Source organism: Colossoma macropomum, unplaced genomic scaffold (genome assembly GCF_904425465.1).
Source record: "Colossoma macropomum unplaced genomic scaffold, Colossoma_macropomum, whole genome shotgun sequence".
NCBI lineage: Eukaryota > Metazoa > Chordata > Actinopteri > Characiformes > Serrasalmidae > Colossoma > Colossoma macropomum.
Window position 1 is genome coordinate 33,557,598 of NW_023494804.1, and position 15,510 is coordinate 33,573,107.

The window sequence follows — 15,510 nt, forward strand, 5'->3', positions numbered from 1 at the left end:
TTTGCTCTTTTAGCGCGAGGCGAGTCTGAGAGGGAGGAGCCAGAGAGAGAGAGAGAGCGAGAGAGAGAGAGAGAGAGACTGACCCCCAGCATTACATAACTAATACACGTTAAAAATTGCAAATATGTTATTAGTTTATTAATCAGTATAATTATAATTACAGTGATGATAATAATAATTTAACACTGTGATTATAATAATTAATATAGTTATATTTCTGTTAGTTTTTTATTGTTTTATTCAGTTTTCATTGTTCGCTGCTACTGTTGTGATGCTTTAGCAATGCTGTACTTCACAGTCATCACGGCTCATACAGCTATTGAGAGAGAGAGAGAGAAAGAGACAGAGAGAGAGTGAGTGAGTGAGTGAGAGAGAGAGGGTGAGTGAGAGAGAGAGAGAAAGAGAGAGAGAGTCAGGGAGAGGAGAGAACAGACCTCAGGCAGCACTATGTCAAAACTTTGACTTAGTATCTCAAAATAATTACTTATTTTCTTGAAATTATGACTGGAAATAATGACTCACTCTTTCGACATAATTACGTATTTTTTTTAATCTCATATCTCAAAATAGACCCATTTTCTTGAAATCATGACTTACTATGTCAAAAATAATGACATATTTAGCTCTTGGTGAGGTCAGTCGGCTAGCCTCGACAAAGAAGTTATTTATTTTTCAAAAAAATCAGATTTAAAAAATGAAAAGAGCCATTGGTTTTTTGAGACTGCAGTTGGGCTTAGAATTAGAGATGGAACAATACTTCGTTTTCTTTTTCGATACTGATATTAAAGCTATTGGTATCAGCTGATATAAAGTAATAAAATATTGTTCCGATTTTTTAACATAGCTAATTTTGATTGAAACGTGCAGCTAAAATGGACTATGATGCTCAAGCTACTCAGCATTACTCGCGTTATTTAGGTACAGTAAAACAGAAGTCAGTGGAAAAGAAAGAAACAATTGTGTATATTCAAATTATTATTATTATTATTATTATTATTATTATCATCATCATTATTATTATTATTATTATTAGTAGTAGTAGTAGTATAATTCAATGTTTCTACTACTAAGCTGTAATACTATATGGTGCTGTGTAATACTTCTGTTTCACCTCTGATAGTATTCCTGAGGTACTCTCTTATAGTAATCTATAATACTTGCATAGGACCCTGTAGTAAACTATAGTAATTGTCAGCATTTACTGTTGAGTCTTATAGAAATTATGAAGAGATTTATGTAATATTAATGTAGTTGTTTTTCAAAAGAGAAATCATGTCTTTGTGATTAAACATGTAACTGTCTAGCTCAAGATACCCCTGTTAGTGTGACTGGGTACATTTGTAAGACCTTTTACACCTTTGAAATCTATACATATTCACTTTAGTGTGTGCTTGTGTGTGTGAGTGTATGTGTGTGTGTGTGTGTGTGTGAGCAACAGCAGGGGGCTTCACACCTGCCCACCCCAGTGTTTATCACGTCTGTGCTGCTTTACACTCACATTCATTCATTATGCAGTGTGAATGAGATCAGCCTTCTCCACTTTTGTGCTGCCTCCTTGCTCCCACTGCTGGCCACCATCACTTATTTACAGACCCCCGTCACCCTCGCCTCTACTTCTCAATCCCACTGAGGCACTCAGACTCACAGCTGCTACATCCTAGGTTACAAAACATCAGCAGGCCCCGAGACTAACAGAGAAAACTGCATGTTAACGTGCGTTAATGTGCTCTTGCTGTTTAGTTGTTCACAAGCTTGTGTTCTCTCTGTGTCAAAAACAGAGCCCAGCAATCTCAGTACCATCTTCGTGTAGATGTGCTTTTACTTTCACTTTATTTTAGTTCTGAGTCCTTGCTGTAGTTTTTTCCCCTGAAATCCTTATGATCCTGTATGCAAATGAAACCAGTACAAAGACGATTTAATGTTGTTGTTGATTTAATGGTGGCAACATGTTCCAAAAAAAGTTGGGACACGACTTCACCACTGTATTACATCACCTTTCCTTTTAAACATGTTCAGTAATCATTTGGTAACTGAGGTCACCAGCTGTATTTTTTTCCATTCTTGCAGTCCACAGTCTCCGTTGTTGTATATTGTGCTTCATTATGCGCCACATGGTTTCTAGAGGAAACAGGTCTGGACTGCTGGAAGGCCAGTCTAGCACCTGCACTCTCTTACCGCGAAGCCATGCTGTTGTAACACATGCAGAATGTGGCTTGGCATTGTACTGGTGAAACAAGCAGGGACATCCCTTATAAAGATGTGATCTAGATGGTAGCATGTGTTAATGGTGCCCTCATAGATATGCAAGTTACCCATGCCACTAGCACTAACACACCCCTATACCATGACAGACATTGGCTTTTGAACCAGATAACACAACCTCTATCATTTCCAAAAACAGTTTGAAAAGTGGACTTGTCAGAACATAGCACATTTCTACTTTGCATGAGTCTGTCTCAGATGAGCTTTAGCCCAGAGAAATCGGCAGCGTTTCTGGGTGTTGCTGTGTTTACTGATGCAGCAATGAACTGTGTTTACTGACAAGGGTTTTCCGAATTTTCCAGAGCCCATGTGGTTATTCAGTACAGAAGCATGTTGGTTTTAATGCAATGCTGAGGGATCAAAAGTCACAGATTCAATATAAGTTTTTGGCCTTGCTGTTTAAGCACAGAGATTTCTCTGGGTTCTCTTAATCTTTTAATAATATTATGGACTCTTTTTGCTCCTATTGACTCCCTCACTTGAGATTCTTCATACATACCAAAGATTTATCACAGATACCAAATTTGCTTGTCAGTATAGGAGAAATTGGAAGGGGCATGAATTATGTTTCTGGCATTTACATTCTCTCTCCATGTTCTTCACATCTCTGACTCCATATGTGTTCCACAGCCTCTCAGTTTTGCCATTTCTTTAGTAACACTGCCATATAGCTTTTTAATTTTTTTTCTTCCTTTTACTTTTTTAACTGCAACCTGGAATCTTTTCTTTTTGTCAGTAATCCTTTTTTCCACACTGCAACCATTGTCTGATTCAATCCTTCTCTTTAATTTTTGCAGCCTCTTTTCATTACTAGTGCGGTGAGTGATCATTTGTTATTGTAAACAAAATCATTAAATATATCATTTTTAAAAATAATGTTATGGACTGTAGACAGTGAAATCCCAAAATTCCTTGCAAATTCATGCATTGTGAAATGTTTTTATTAAACTGATGGGCTATTCACTCACACAGTTTTTTGGCGAAAGTGGTGATTCAGCCTTTATGAATGCTCCTTTTATACTCAATCATGATAGCGTCACATTACCTTTTCACCAGTTCACCTCATCATTTTACCAACTTCCCAGTCTTACAATGGCCCTGTCCGGAATTTTGTAATGTCACAAGCATCAAAATAGCGGTAGCATATTTCTTCAAAAATCAATATAATTGATATATTGAAATATTGAATATCTTTTATTTTGTGCTACTTTCAATTACATATCTGTAACAGACTGTTGTTAACTACTGCATTCTGTTTTGATTTGCATGTTACCTACTGTCTAAACATTTGTGGAACTGCCTGGAACTTCACAATACTTAAAGACGTTTTCATGATATACAATATTTTGTTTTTTTCATGTTTGATAACACATTGGAACAGACAAAATGCAGCATCAAGAAAAGCACTGCCACATTTATAATATACTCTCAGAAAGGTAGTAAACTGTCACTGGGGCAGTACCCCTCTTGTCACTGGGGTGGGACCCTCAAGGGTACATCTCAGTACCTTTAGTCAGGAAACAATACTGTACAATAATCCATTAAAATGATATTTTCTGAGTTGTATTAACTCCACACACCCTGTCTCGTCTCCAGGCTTTTTACTTTATTGCTCTGTTTTAAAACATTCGGTTATGAAAAGGTACAAATCTGTACTTTTCACCTGGAAAAACATATCTAAGGTTCACAATCAGACCTTAAAACCACTGTTGTACCTTTGAGGGGACATTTACTTTGTTTGTACTTTGATGAACAAACAATGTACCTGCACATTACCTTTATTAACAGTGTAGGGCAGGAAAAATATTGCTTTTATTTAACCCTTGAAAAAGTAAACTAAAAATAAAAGAAGACACATTAGAAAAATGTAAATAATTGGTTAATTAAATTCAAAAAATAAGATGATGTCAAAATGAGCCGACTTCCAGTTAGCTATTTGATACTTTGCAGTTTATGCGGTTTCTATACACTGGTTGTTGATGTTTACCGGCTCTCTACAATTGGAATAAATCTTCTTTGCTGTAAATCTGAATTGTTTTCTTTTTTACAGTTGTTCTAGATATACTGACGACACCCATAATATACTCACACAAACTTATTGTGATGTGATTTATCATAATAGAGATAATGCCATACTGCCCACCTCTGCTCTCGAGGAATAAAGGCCTGAGAGAGAAATGTGTGAGTTACTTAAACTGTGCAAAACACAAGCAAGTATTCATATAATGTGTTTTTAATGCATTAAAGCCTTTCAGATAAGCAAACCCAGTGACTCACTCTGTCAGACTGAGACCCGCACAGTGAAAACTTACCCATTTACTGAGATAAACAGTAGACAAAGAACACACAGCAGAGGGAAAAACCCAATATTTATAAAGCAAAAACCTTCAAAAATCTTTTCTCTCTTTTGGGTTCAGTGTCTCGCTCTGTGGAATGAGGTGATATGCAATTTAGTACTTGATAAATCTCCTAAGAGGTAGAACCTTGAGTTTGATGGCACAAAGGCAGTGCTGTTATATAAACTCTACGTTTATATAACTCTTCAAACTGTGTGACCTGGTTCTTTTACATGGAAATACAGACACATGGATGCTAGCAGAGATCCAGCAGAAAAAGCGTCCTCATAACATCGGATATGAAAGTGTATCAGGCTGTAGAACCTGCTAGAACAGCAGCAGACCATGCAGAACAGAGGTTTCATTAGAACTTTTGTATTTTATCTAGAAGATCATGATATAAGATGAGAGATAATATGAGATATTATAACAAATGTCATATCTTGGCAAGTCTCAAGTATAGGCAGTATGCAGTCGCTGTCAGAATAAAACTTTTTATCTTCATCTTTGATTTTTTTTTTTACATAATTTGAAAACACCAGCTTTGTGTGACAATTTAATGGCGAGTATGTCAAGAGAAAACCTTTTACATTAATTTAAAATTGAAAATTAAATTTAAAAAGAACGATTTTTGGTCTCCTGTTAAGTTGCTATTTTGAAAGTACAAGATTTTGGTCCACCAGTGGAGTTATGTCATTTTTTTTGTTTGTTTATAAATATTGTAAGAATATTCGACATACAGTACGATGCAAAAATGAGACGCCACCCTTCTTTTATTTAACTTCTAGTCAAACCAACCACTGAATACAAGTTATATATTTTTCAGAAGATACTTCTGAGGACATAATCCACTTGCATGAGGAAGATGAAAGTCAAAGATGAAAAAACAGAAGTTTCCAAAACTGTTCAAATTATTATTTAAAGATACAGAGAAAATTAGACTCAACCATGCAAGCCCTGGTTGACCACCAAAACTACCCCATCAGATAAGGAGAAGAAAATCAAGCTGCTTCAGATCTGAAAATATCCACAGGTGTTCCACTGTGAGAAGACGACTCAGCGCTGTGGGTCTGAAAGGATGAGTAGCTGTCAAGAAGCCCTCACTGAGAAGAGGAAATAGGCAAAATAAGAAGAAAATTTGCAAATCAAAGAAGCTGCTGGTGTTCTCAGAACAATGGACTGACCACCCCATAGTCCAGACCGCAACATCACTGAATGTGTTTGGATCACTTGGATCATGAGAAGCAGAAAATGCTACAAACATCTAAGAACTTTGGAGGTGTGAAAAAAAAAAATCAATGAAGTTTCTTTGTATTTTTCTATTAAATACTGTGGGGTCCAAAGGTCTGAGACCACACTGGAATTGCAAATCTTTTTTTGTCCCTTAAACCTGGAAAAAAACAGAAACATTTAGAATTTTGAAAAAAAAGTTATAGGAAGTAAAATGAGGAACAAATATGGAAGACTCTGCACTGTTTCTAGGCCACTACTCAAACTGAAACAAATTTGTGATACTGACCATTTTAAGATCTTTGTACAAAAGGTCTGATTTTTATTTTAGTCTCCTCCTTTGAGGCTCATGTTTAGGTGGATTTGATCTACTGATCAGAAGCCTAAACACAAACTTGTGGAGTCTGTCAGCTCGAGTGCCATTAAAGCAAAAGGGGGACATTAATATACTAATAACTAATTCTGAAATTCGTATTGAAATTTCAATTGACTTTTCACTTAAATTGTTATGCTGACATAATTTGTAAGGAATGCAAAATACTGGTCAGTACTGGTCTCAGGCTTTTGGGCCCCCCTTGCCTGTATAAACTTTCTGCTTTTTTTCCTGATGCTGAAAATGAATGCCTTGTGCTTAATTGTAATTTTGACTGGACGTTACGTAAATGATGGTGCCCCTGACTTTTGCAGAGAACTGTAGTTCTAGATTTTTTTTTCACTGATTTGGCAGATTACTTTACTTCTGTGAAGGATTACTTTTTTAAACAAAATTGTGAGATCATTTTACCAAATATTGTCTTAAAATTATTAAAAGTGTCCAGAAATAGGCTAAATAATCTTAGAATATTCTTACAGTAGTCTCATAACAAGAAACAGCACATATGTTTTCTGCATTTAAGATGCTTTTACTTGCATTTTTTGCAGTGTAGATTTATGCGTTTATAATTTTCCCTGTGCAGCGAGAGTTCTGTCATTTAGAGCGTGTGTGCATTACCATCATGCCCTGCAAACGATGACAAGCTTCTGCAGCCGTGCTCATTTTTATAAAGTGTAATTTGAAGCATTTAAATGGACGGCCTGGGGGTGAGCGTTCTTGTTAGAAGCGCTGAACGCTCCACGTTTTGTATTGTTTTGGTTTTCACCACATTGACTGTTGCTTAGCAACCCGTGGCCTTCATCTTCTGTCCATAACAGCAATATGAGTGAAGAGAACAAGTCCCTCAGCGCGCATACACACACACACACACAGATACAGACACAGTGCAGACATAAACACTGCATGTACATACAAACACACCCACACACAGCATGCAGACATGCAATGCATATGCAAATGTACTCACAGATAATATGACCAATGCACAAACAAGCACTGCACGCACACAAGCAGTGCACTCATATGCTTGCAGAAGCCCACAGTGGGGAAAAAATGTGGTTAATTGATCTGCACATTAATAAGCATGTTGCCCTCCAGTTTACTTTTGGTGATAATTGTGCTGATAATGAGCAAACAGTGAACACATTTGAAGTCAATTCAATGCATTTTTAATTTGAGCATCTGCAAATCCATGACTGCATTGCTTGCCAAGCCTCACTTTTTTTCAGTGCATGCTACACACCCACTGCACATACTCATGCAACAAATGCAACGTGTGAGAACGCTCCACCAACTGCACACCATCACACAAGCACCACACAATCCTGGTCATTTATCTTCAAATGGGAGATCAAGTTTGAGTATTACAAAGTCTGTTTAGTACACAGAATGAGGTCGGGGTTTGTGGTGAAGCATCAGGGCCAAACACACAGCGTGACAAACGCCTTCATAAAACCAACCATGCTAGATACGCTCCCTCCCTCATGCACACACCATCATCGCTCACGCCGTTCCTGCAGGCCGCAGCACATGTGCAGTTTCTCACAGCAAGCTTGCTGATCTATGGTCTGTTTGGCCTACTTCATTCGAAACAGCCAGTAAGTTCATCATTTTTCAGCGTCAGGAAAAATGTATATTTAGTAAAAAAGTACACAAAAGCTTCAACACCTCCAAAGTTCAGTCTTAGAAGTTGGTTGCATTTTCTGCGTCTCATAATCCAAGAAATCCCCAAAATCCCTAAAACTGTCGCTGTCCACAGAAAAGCATGTCGCTGTTGTTGGAAGAAAACATTGTATCTCCATTTTTGTTGGTTTTTGGTTTTTGACAAAATTTGAAAATACCTGCTGTTCTTTACATTGTGTGTAAATTTCATGATCAATGGACAGAAAGAAACAGCCCAAAATTACCTGGAAAAAAGTCTGGTTCCATTGACTTACATTAAAAGTAAAGTAGGTTTTTTCCTTCTCCTGTAAAGTTAACATTTTGGAGATACAAGGTTTTCTTCCGACAGCAGTGATATGCTGCATATAACATGCTCACAGGTTTATTTACCACACATTTCATTACTTATTACTTCATGAAACATGCCAATTGCAGTCCTCACTTAAACCAAACCATTAGCTTTCTATCACAACACAGCCCTGCTTCACCGCCTTCATGCACTGACCATCACAGTGAGCCGATCTAGGCTGTCCATATTAATATTCATTGGGAAACGCAATAAAAACAAGCGATCCTAGAGAAGCACTTGAGTGCTCTCAGAGAAACAGAAAAGCTTATCTCATCTCCCCTGAGCCTTTTCTCTGTTCTGTCTGCATGATCATTTTTCCATGTCGAGCCGCAGGTGGGTCAGGCTCGCTACATCAGTACTGTTCCATCAGACTCTTTCCTCCCTGTTATATACATTACATTATGCATGTAAGCGCACATCTTCGTGTAAGTTATGAATAATCTGCTTCTGTTTCATACTAATCACTCACAGTCAACTAACAACTGAACACTCCTCATTACTGTGCTTAATGTCATGATGCAATTAAAGTGAGAGAGACTGAGAGAGTCCCCTGGGATGTTTTCATAACAACTGTCATTTGGGCCCAAATCAAATTGAAAATCAAAGCAGAGACGCCCTTTTCCTGCATATTACGAATGCTTTCATTCAGTTACAGAGAAATTAAAAAAACATAAAAAAAATAATGTGCCCAAGGGTTCTTTTGGGGTATGTTGCCTTGAGGCAACATTGTGCGACTATGAGAAAAAATGATGCCATTATGCCATGTGCTTATGACTGGCTAAATCCATTCCACTGTCACACAGTGTTGCTTCTAGGCAACAAACATATTTCTGCAAATTCTCATAATGAAAAAAATGATACTGAATGTTAAAAAGAGGTTTAAAAGTGCCGTAAGTGACAGTATGACCAAATACGTGCTTTTTATTAATTTACTCAACCTCTTCCCTTTATTCTTAACCTTGCCAGTGTCTTTAAATACGTGTAATGTTATTGTAATGTGAGGAAAACGGGTTTGTTGCCTTGAGGCAACATTGTGCAACTATGAGAAGAAATGATATAATGCCATGTGCTTGTGACTGGCTAAATGCTTTCCACTGTCACACAATGTTGCTTCTAGGCAACACAGTTTTTTATTTAAATATTTCTTCAAATTCTCATAATGAAAAATAATTATATTGAATGTTAAAAAGAGGTTTAAAAGTGCCCAAAGTGACAGTATGACCAAATACGTTAAATACTAATAATATTATTGTAATGTGGGTTTGTTGCCCTGAAGCAACATTGTGCAGTGGAGGGTTGAGTTGAAAGAGTTTAAAGGGTCCATATTCTGGAAAATCTCATGTGTCCTCACGTTTTTAAACAAAACACTTTGATGTCGTATGTAAAGTCTGTGAAGGTTTTAAACCATACACCTCATTTCCCTGTCCATACAGTCCATATAGAAACAAAGCTGCAAAAACAGCTTCTGAACTCATTGTTTTTGTGATGTCACAAAAGCCAATGCATTTACTTAAGTCCACCTATTCAACCCACAGCAGGTTTAGCACCGCCCACTCACACTGAAGTTATTAAGAAGTGTTTCAGTCCAGCTTTTTGAATGAGATACATAATAATACAGGGCAGCCAATCAGAAGAGATGTCATTTACATTTATCGGCCTTAAAGGCACAGTAGCAAAAAAACAGCCTGTTTAATTTTAAGGGATAAAGAGAGGGTGGAAATATTCATATACAAATGAATTATTTTAGGTACTTAAACCAATACAACAGACCTCATAAATAAATAAATAAATAAATAAATGGGCAAGTTTTATGTAAACATTGTTAAAGCTTCAAAATGTTCCATTAACGCCCCCATCTGTACGGTTCATATACGTCACGAAAAGACTGTTTTGAATCCATTGTTTTTGTGATGTCATAAAAACCACGTATTTGTTTAACCTACAGGTATAAGTTACAAGCAGTGTTTCACAAGGCTTATTTTTGGCTTGCTGCTCTGTATTATGGGCTACATATCATTTCATATGTCACTGCCGCCCAATAAATACATACATAAACAAACAAACAAATACATACATACGTACATACATAACATCATTTGAACACAGCAGCTGTCCTTTGCATTGTATGAACATTTTATTAGGAATGAATTAATAGAAATTGTCCAAAATTGCTTGGAATAAAAGCTCTTTGCATTAACTTCCATTAAAAGTTACCAGTTAGAAAATTTGTTTTTACAGCAATGATATGCCAGTTTTGGAGACACAGCCTAGTTTTTTATAAGGAATAAAGTAAATTTGGAAAATGATCATATAAAATGATTTATGACACAAATGTTATTTGCCTATAAGTGTAAAAAAAATGAAAAGTAAAAAACGAGCATATTGGCCCTTTAAATGTGTGGCTGACTACTAATTTAATACTAAATCCTAGTCATTTCACTGGTGAATGATATTATGACGCATTTGGGAGAAGACACCCTGTCCCGCCTCCCTAAATGATATTGCAGCGTGGGAGGTTCAATATAAATAAACACAAATGAAAATGTAAATTAGCCCTGTTGAATAACTGCTCCTAACTCTCCACAGCTCCCACATGTATGATTGCATAATCCTTTATTCACGGTGATCTGCTGTAACTCATTAGGTAAAAAAAACTCATATATTAAATTGTGGCAGAATGGCGCCATCTGGTGGCCAAAAGCGCGTAAGTGCACTCATTGCCGAGAGCTGTAATTATGGAAATTCCTGTTTTGTTGTGCTGGTGCACTTCAGAAGTGGGTCAAATAGTTCCTGTATCCTCCAGTGAACACCTGTTCAGCTGTAAACTGAGCACTTACACCATTGCACTCCTCTATTTTTATAACTTAGAATTAATCGCAGAGTTAAAATAATGGTTTACAAACCAATTGTCTTCTCATGTTGACGTTCATGAAGCCATATCGCTGCTCTAAAGCAGTTCAAGAAACATATAAAACTGTTCAGCTACTCTCAGAAATGGTAATAAAAGTATTATTAGCCATCTGCTCTGATAAAATCCCCAGAGCCGCTGTAGGAAAAGCACAAAATCTCCAACACCCACAGAACAGCTTATTCAGAGCTCTCTCCCCACCCTGCGTTGTTGAAAAAAAAAAAAAGTGAAAATATAATGTGGCCATTTTTCATGTGTAATTAGGCAGTGAAATGTGATCCCTCACTGGAGAGAGGCCTCTTCAGGCACTCATACACACTCACACACACACACACACACAGAGCTAAGCGCAATGGCTTCCAGACTTCACTTCAATCTTTTCTGTCTAGACTCTACGTTGCACCTTTTCCCTGATCCCTCCTCCCTGCTCCACCACACACACTAAACCCCCCTCCTCCCTGCACACTCTACACACTGAATGCCCTAAGCTGGAGTACTTCTCAGTAGCTGAATCTGGAGCCTCAAGAGACATGTGACAAAATCATGCAGGCCAGATGTTGTAGCACAGCACTACAGCCAACGCGTGTGTGAATAATTGCACACTGACTCCTCTGAGGTGGCACAAATGTAAAAAAAAAATCATTTAGCAACGCATTCTGGTTGCAGACAATCCTCTTTTATTTCAACAAAACAGCCGTTGAGCAGAATACTTTAAAAACTTGTTGGCTGAATATTAGGTACACTGTCCTGAATGTATGCAGTAATGTTTTCTGTTACAAAGCATTGAAAAGTAACATATTGAGAACACATTTAAAATATGCCTCAGAAGGCCCTCAGTCTACATTTTCAGTCTACATTTTTCTTGCATTTTTGTTTTATTCCCTGAGGTCCACTTATAATGTCATTGCAGTTCTATGTCATTTTGTACATAGAATATTTTATTTTATTTAATTTGTAATTTTATGTAGTTTCATAACTTATCATGGCTATTTTCCAACCTTCCTTTATTTCTTTAGGTTGAGTTTGTTGCTATGCCTTCAAGTTTAATATATCACTGCTGTCGGAAGAAAACCTTGTATCTCCAAAATGGTAACTTTACAGGAGAAGGAAAAAAACTACGTTACTTTTAATGTAAGTCAATGGAACCAGACTTTTTCCAAGTCATTTTGGGCCGTTTCTTTTGGTTCATTCACCATGAAATTTACACACAATCTAAAGAGCAACAGGTGTTTTCAAATTAGGTCAAAAACTGAAAAATGACAAAAATGCAGATACAAGGTTTTCTTCCGAAAACAGCGATATGTAAATGAGCTCTGTTCTGATTGGCTGCCTTGTATTATGTCTTATTCAAAAGGTAGACTGGGCTGAAACACTTTGTATAACTTCAGTATGAATGGGCGGAGCTAAGCTGCTGTAGGCTGAATAAGTAGATATAGGTAAATATGTTGGTTTTTGTGACATCATCAAAATTATTAATGCAAAACAGGCTTAGTTCCTGTATATGATCTGGGAAGAGAATGGTATGTTTCGAAACCTTGCAGTGTCTACATCCTACATCAAAATCTTTTATTAAAAAAAAAATAGGAAAATTCTGTTTTTTTACAATATGGGCCCTTTAATTAGCCACATTGCTGTTATTGATTGGCAGTTACAATGTTTATTGACCTGCCTTTAAAAAGTGTTTTTGTTGTCTGTAATATCAGTGATTAAAAGTACTATTTTTGTCTGAAATAAAAACAATGGGTGACTTTAGAAAGACGACTGCAGCTTCAGGAGTACAAGGGATTTTTCCATCATATCTGTTTATTATCTCTTTATTTTGTGGTAAATAATATTAATATTGCATGATTATATTAACATAGAGATTAATACCTCATTTTATTATAGGATGAATCACTAAAACCTAGGTGTGCGATTTGCCTTTTACATATTGCTCCTGCTCCTGCTAAACTCATCCTACAAGAAAATAAAAATAATTTGTACAAACAATTTGACTATTAAATGAGTCTACTCAGGCTTTAGCAGAGCTCAGTAACACTGAGATTAATAACTGATCATCACATTGATTTATCAGTCTACTCAGGCTTTAGCAGAGCTCAGTAACACTGAGATTAATAACTGATCATCACATTGATTTATCAGTCTACTCAGGCTTTAGCAGAGCTGAGTGACACTGAGATTAATAACTGATCACATTGATTTATCAGTCTACTCAGGCTTTAGCAGAGCTCAGTAACACTGAGATTAATAACTGATCATCACATTGATTTATTACTCTACTCAGGCTTTAGCAGAGCTCAGTAACACTGAGATTAATAACTGACCTTCACATTGATTTATTACTCTACTCAGGCTTTAGCAGAGCTCAGTAACACTGAGATTAATAACTGATCACATTGATTTATCAGTCTACTCAGGCTTTAGTAGAGCTCAGTAACACTGAGATTAATAACTGATCACATTGATTTATCAGTCTGCTCAGGCTTTAGTAGAGCTCAGTAACACTGAGATTAATAACTGATCACATTGATTTATCAGTCCACTCAGGCTTTAGCAGAGCTCAGTAACACTGAGATTAATAACTGATCATCACACTGATTTATCAGTCTACTCAGGCTTTAGCAGGAACATGGAAGCTGTTCGTTAAGTTCTTCTTTAGAAAAAGCCATAGCACAGTGTATGCTTTATAAAGCAAGAAAGGATTAGGATGAATCTCAATCTCGATTATCGAAATCTGCAGCCTAAACGTAGCCTAACATTGTTAAAAAGGGGTTCTTCAGTGAAAGCAATGCTTGTATATGGAACCATGACAACTCAAAGAAGCATTCACTGCTAAGATGGCACATGTACCTCCACAAGGTTTTGATGGTCAGTTATTATATGACTCAATTCTTTTTCTTCTACCTGTATTAGTATTTTTGTGCATGATGACAATTGAGAACCTGTATATCTTTCTTTAAAGAACCCTTTAAATATGGCTCTATATAGCACCATAAAGGTTTCTGCTATTGTTACAAGACACAGAATTGTATGTGGTACGATATAGAATTATATGTCATCAATATTTAAGCCATTTATAATAACCAATACATTTTCAAATTAAACTTCACTATAACTTAAATACAGTTATTTTGAACTGAAGCAAATGAAAGTTGTTGAATAGCACGTACGTAGCATGGCGGCCTTTTAGTTTATTTTAGAATTACAGATTGTGTTTCAAGATATATTAAGGACCTTAAGAGCAGCAGCCTGAAGAAGCTATTTTACTGCTGAAGATGACTGTCTGTGTGTGTGTGTGTGTGTGTGTGTGTGTGTGAACTGGCTGCAGTAAACTCTTCGCTTGCTCTTTTCTACCATGATTTTTGTTTTCTTTTTGTGCAGAAGTACTCACTCTCCAGCTGCAGAGCTCTGTCTCTGTAAGCATTCCTGATTGGTTTGTCCAGTAGACAGAGCGGCTCTTTATATCAGCCTTCTTCGTGAACGTAGGCGCTGATATTTATTTCCTAACACGTTAATTTTTCCCTGAGGTTGACTTATGACGTTTGTGTGGTTTTATGCACCAAACACAGTAGTAATTCTTGTTTATATGACCATCTTCCAACCTCTTTTTAAATCCTAGAGGATTGGTTGCCCTGTATTAAGCCTTGTTTAAAAAGCAGCCCTCATTGAAATGCCCCTTATGTCTTCAGTGTGAATGGGCAACAGTGTAAATGAATTGTATTTTGTGACATCACAGAAACAACACATTCAAAGCAGCCCTGTATGGACTGGAGGGAGAACAATACGTTCTGAAATTTTTACAGTGTTTAAGATTAAGTGACCCTTATTAGTCCCACAACAGGGAAAGTTCACCTCCGCATTTAATCCATCCGTGCAGTGAAACACCACACACACACTAGGGGGCAGTGAGCACACTTGCCCCGAGCGGTGGGCAGCCCTATCCACAGCACCCGGGGAGCAGTTGGGGGTTAGGTGCCTTGCTCAAGGGCACTTCATTCACGTACTGTCGGCTCAGGGGCTAGGCTGGTTCACTAACCTCCAGCCCATGACTGCCCCCCACAGAGTTAGCACTGTGAAAGCAGAGTGTTAAAAAATAAGAACTCATCGACGTTCCCCTCCACGGAAATCTGTAGTAAAAGACGAAAGATTTGTGTGTGAATGAAGAGAAACCTGAGCTGATATCCGAGTAAAACCCGAGGTTATAAACTACATCAAATTCTTTCATTTCAAAAACATGACAACGCTTAGTTTTCCATGATATGGGCCCTTTAATGAATCTTGAATTGTTCATTACGAGGATTTGAAAAAATATTATGCACTTATTCAACCAATTTCTATGTAACAACTTATTTTCAGCAGTTTATTGTCAAATTGTCTCACTGAAATTTTG

The 15,510-nt window shown here is 37.0% G+C and overlaps 1 non-coding gene across 1 annotated transcript; it reads right to left on the minus strand.

Annotated features, from left to right (window-relative positions):
- Positions 1–15,186: 15,186 nt before the first annotated feature.
- LOC118825306 lies at positions 15,187–15,298 on the minus strand. The gene has a single exon (XR_005008651.1). It is a non-coding gene; the product is annotated as a U5 spliceosomal RNA (small nuclear RNA).
- Between the last annotated feature and the right edge of the window lie 212 nt (positions 15,299–15,510).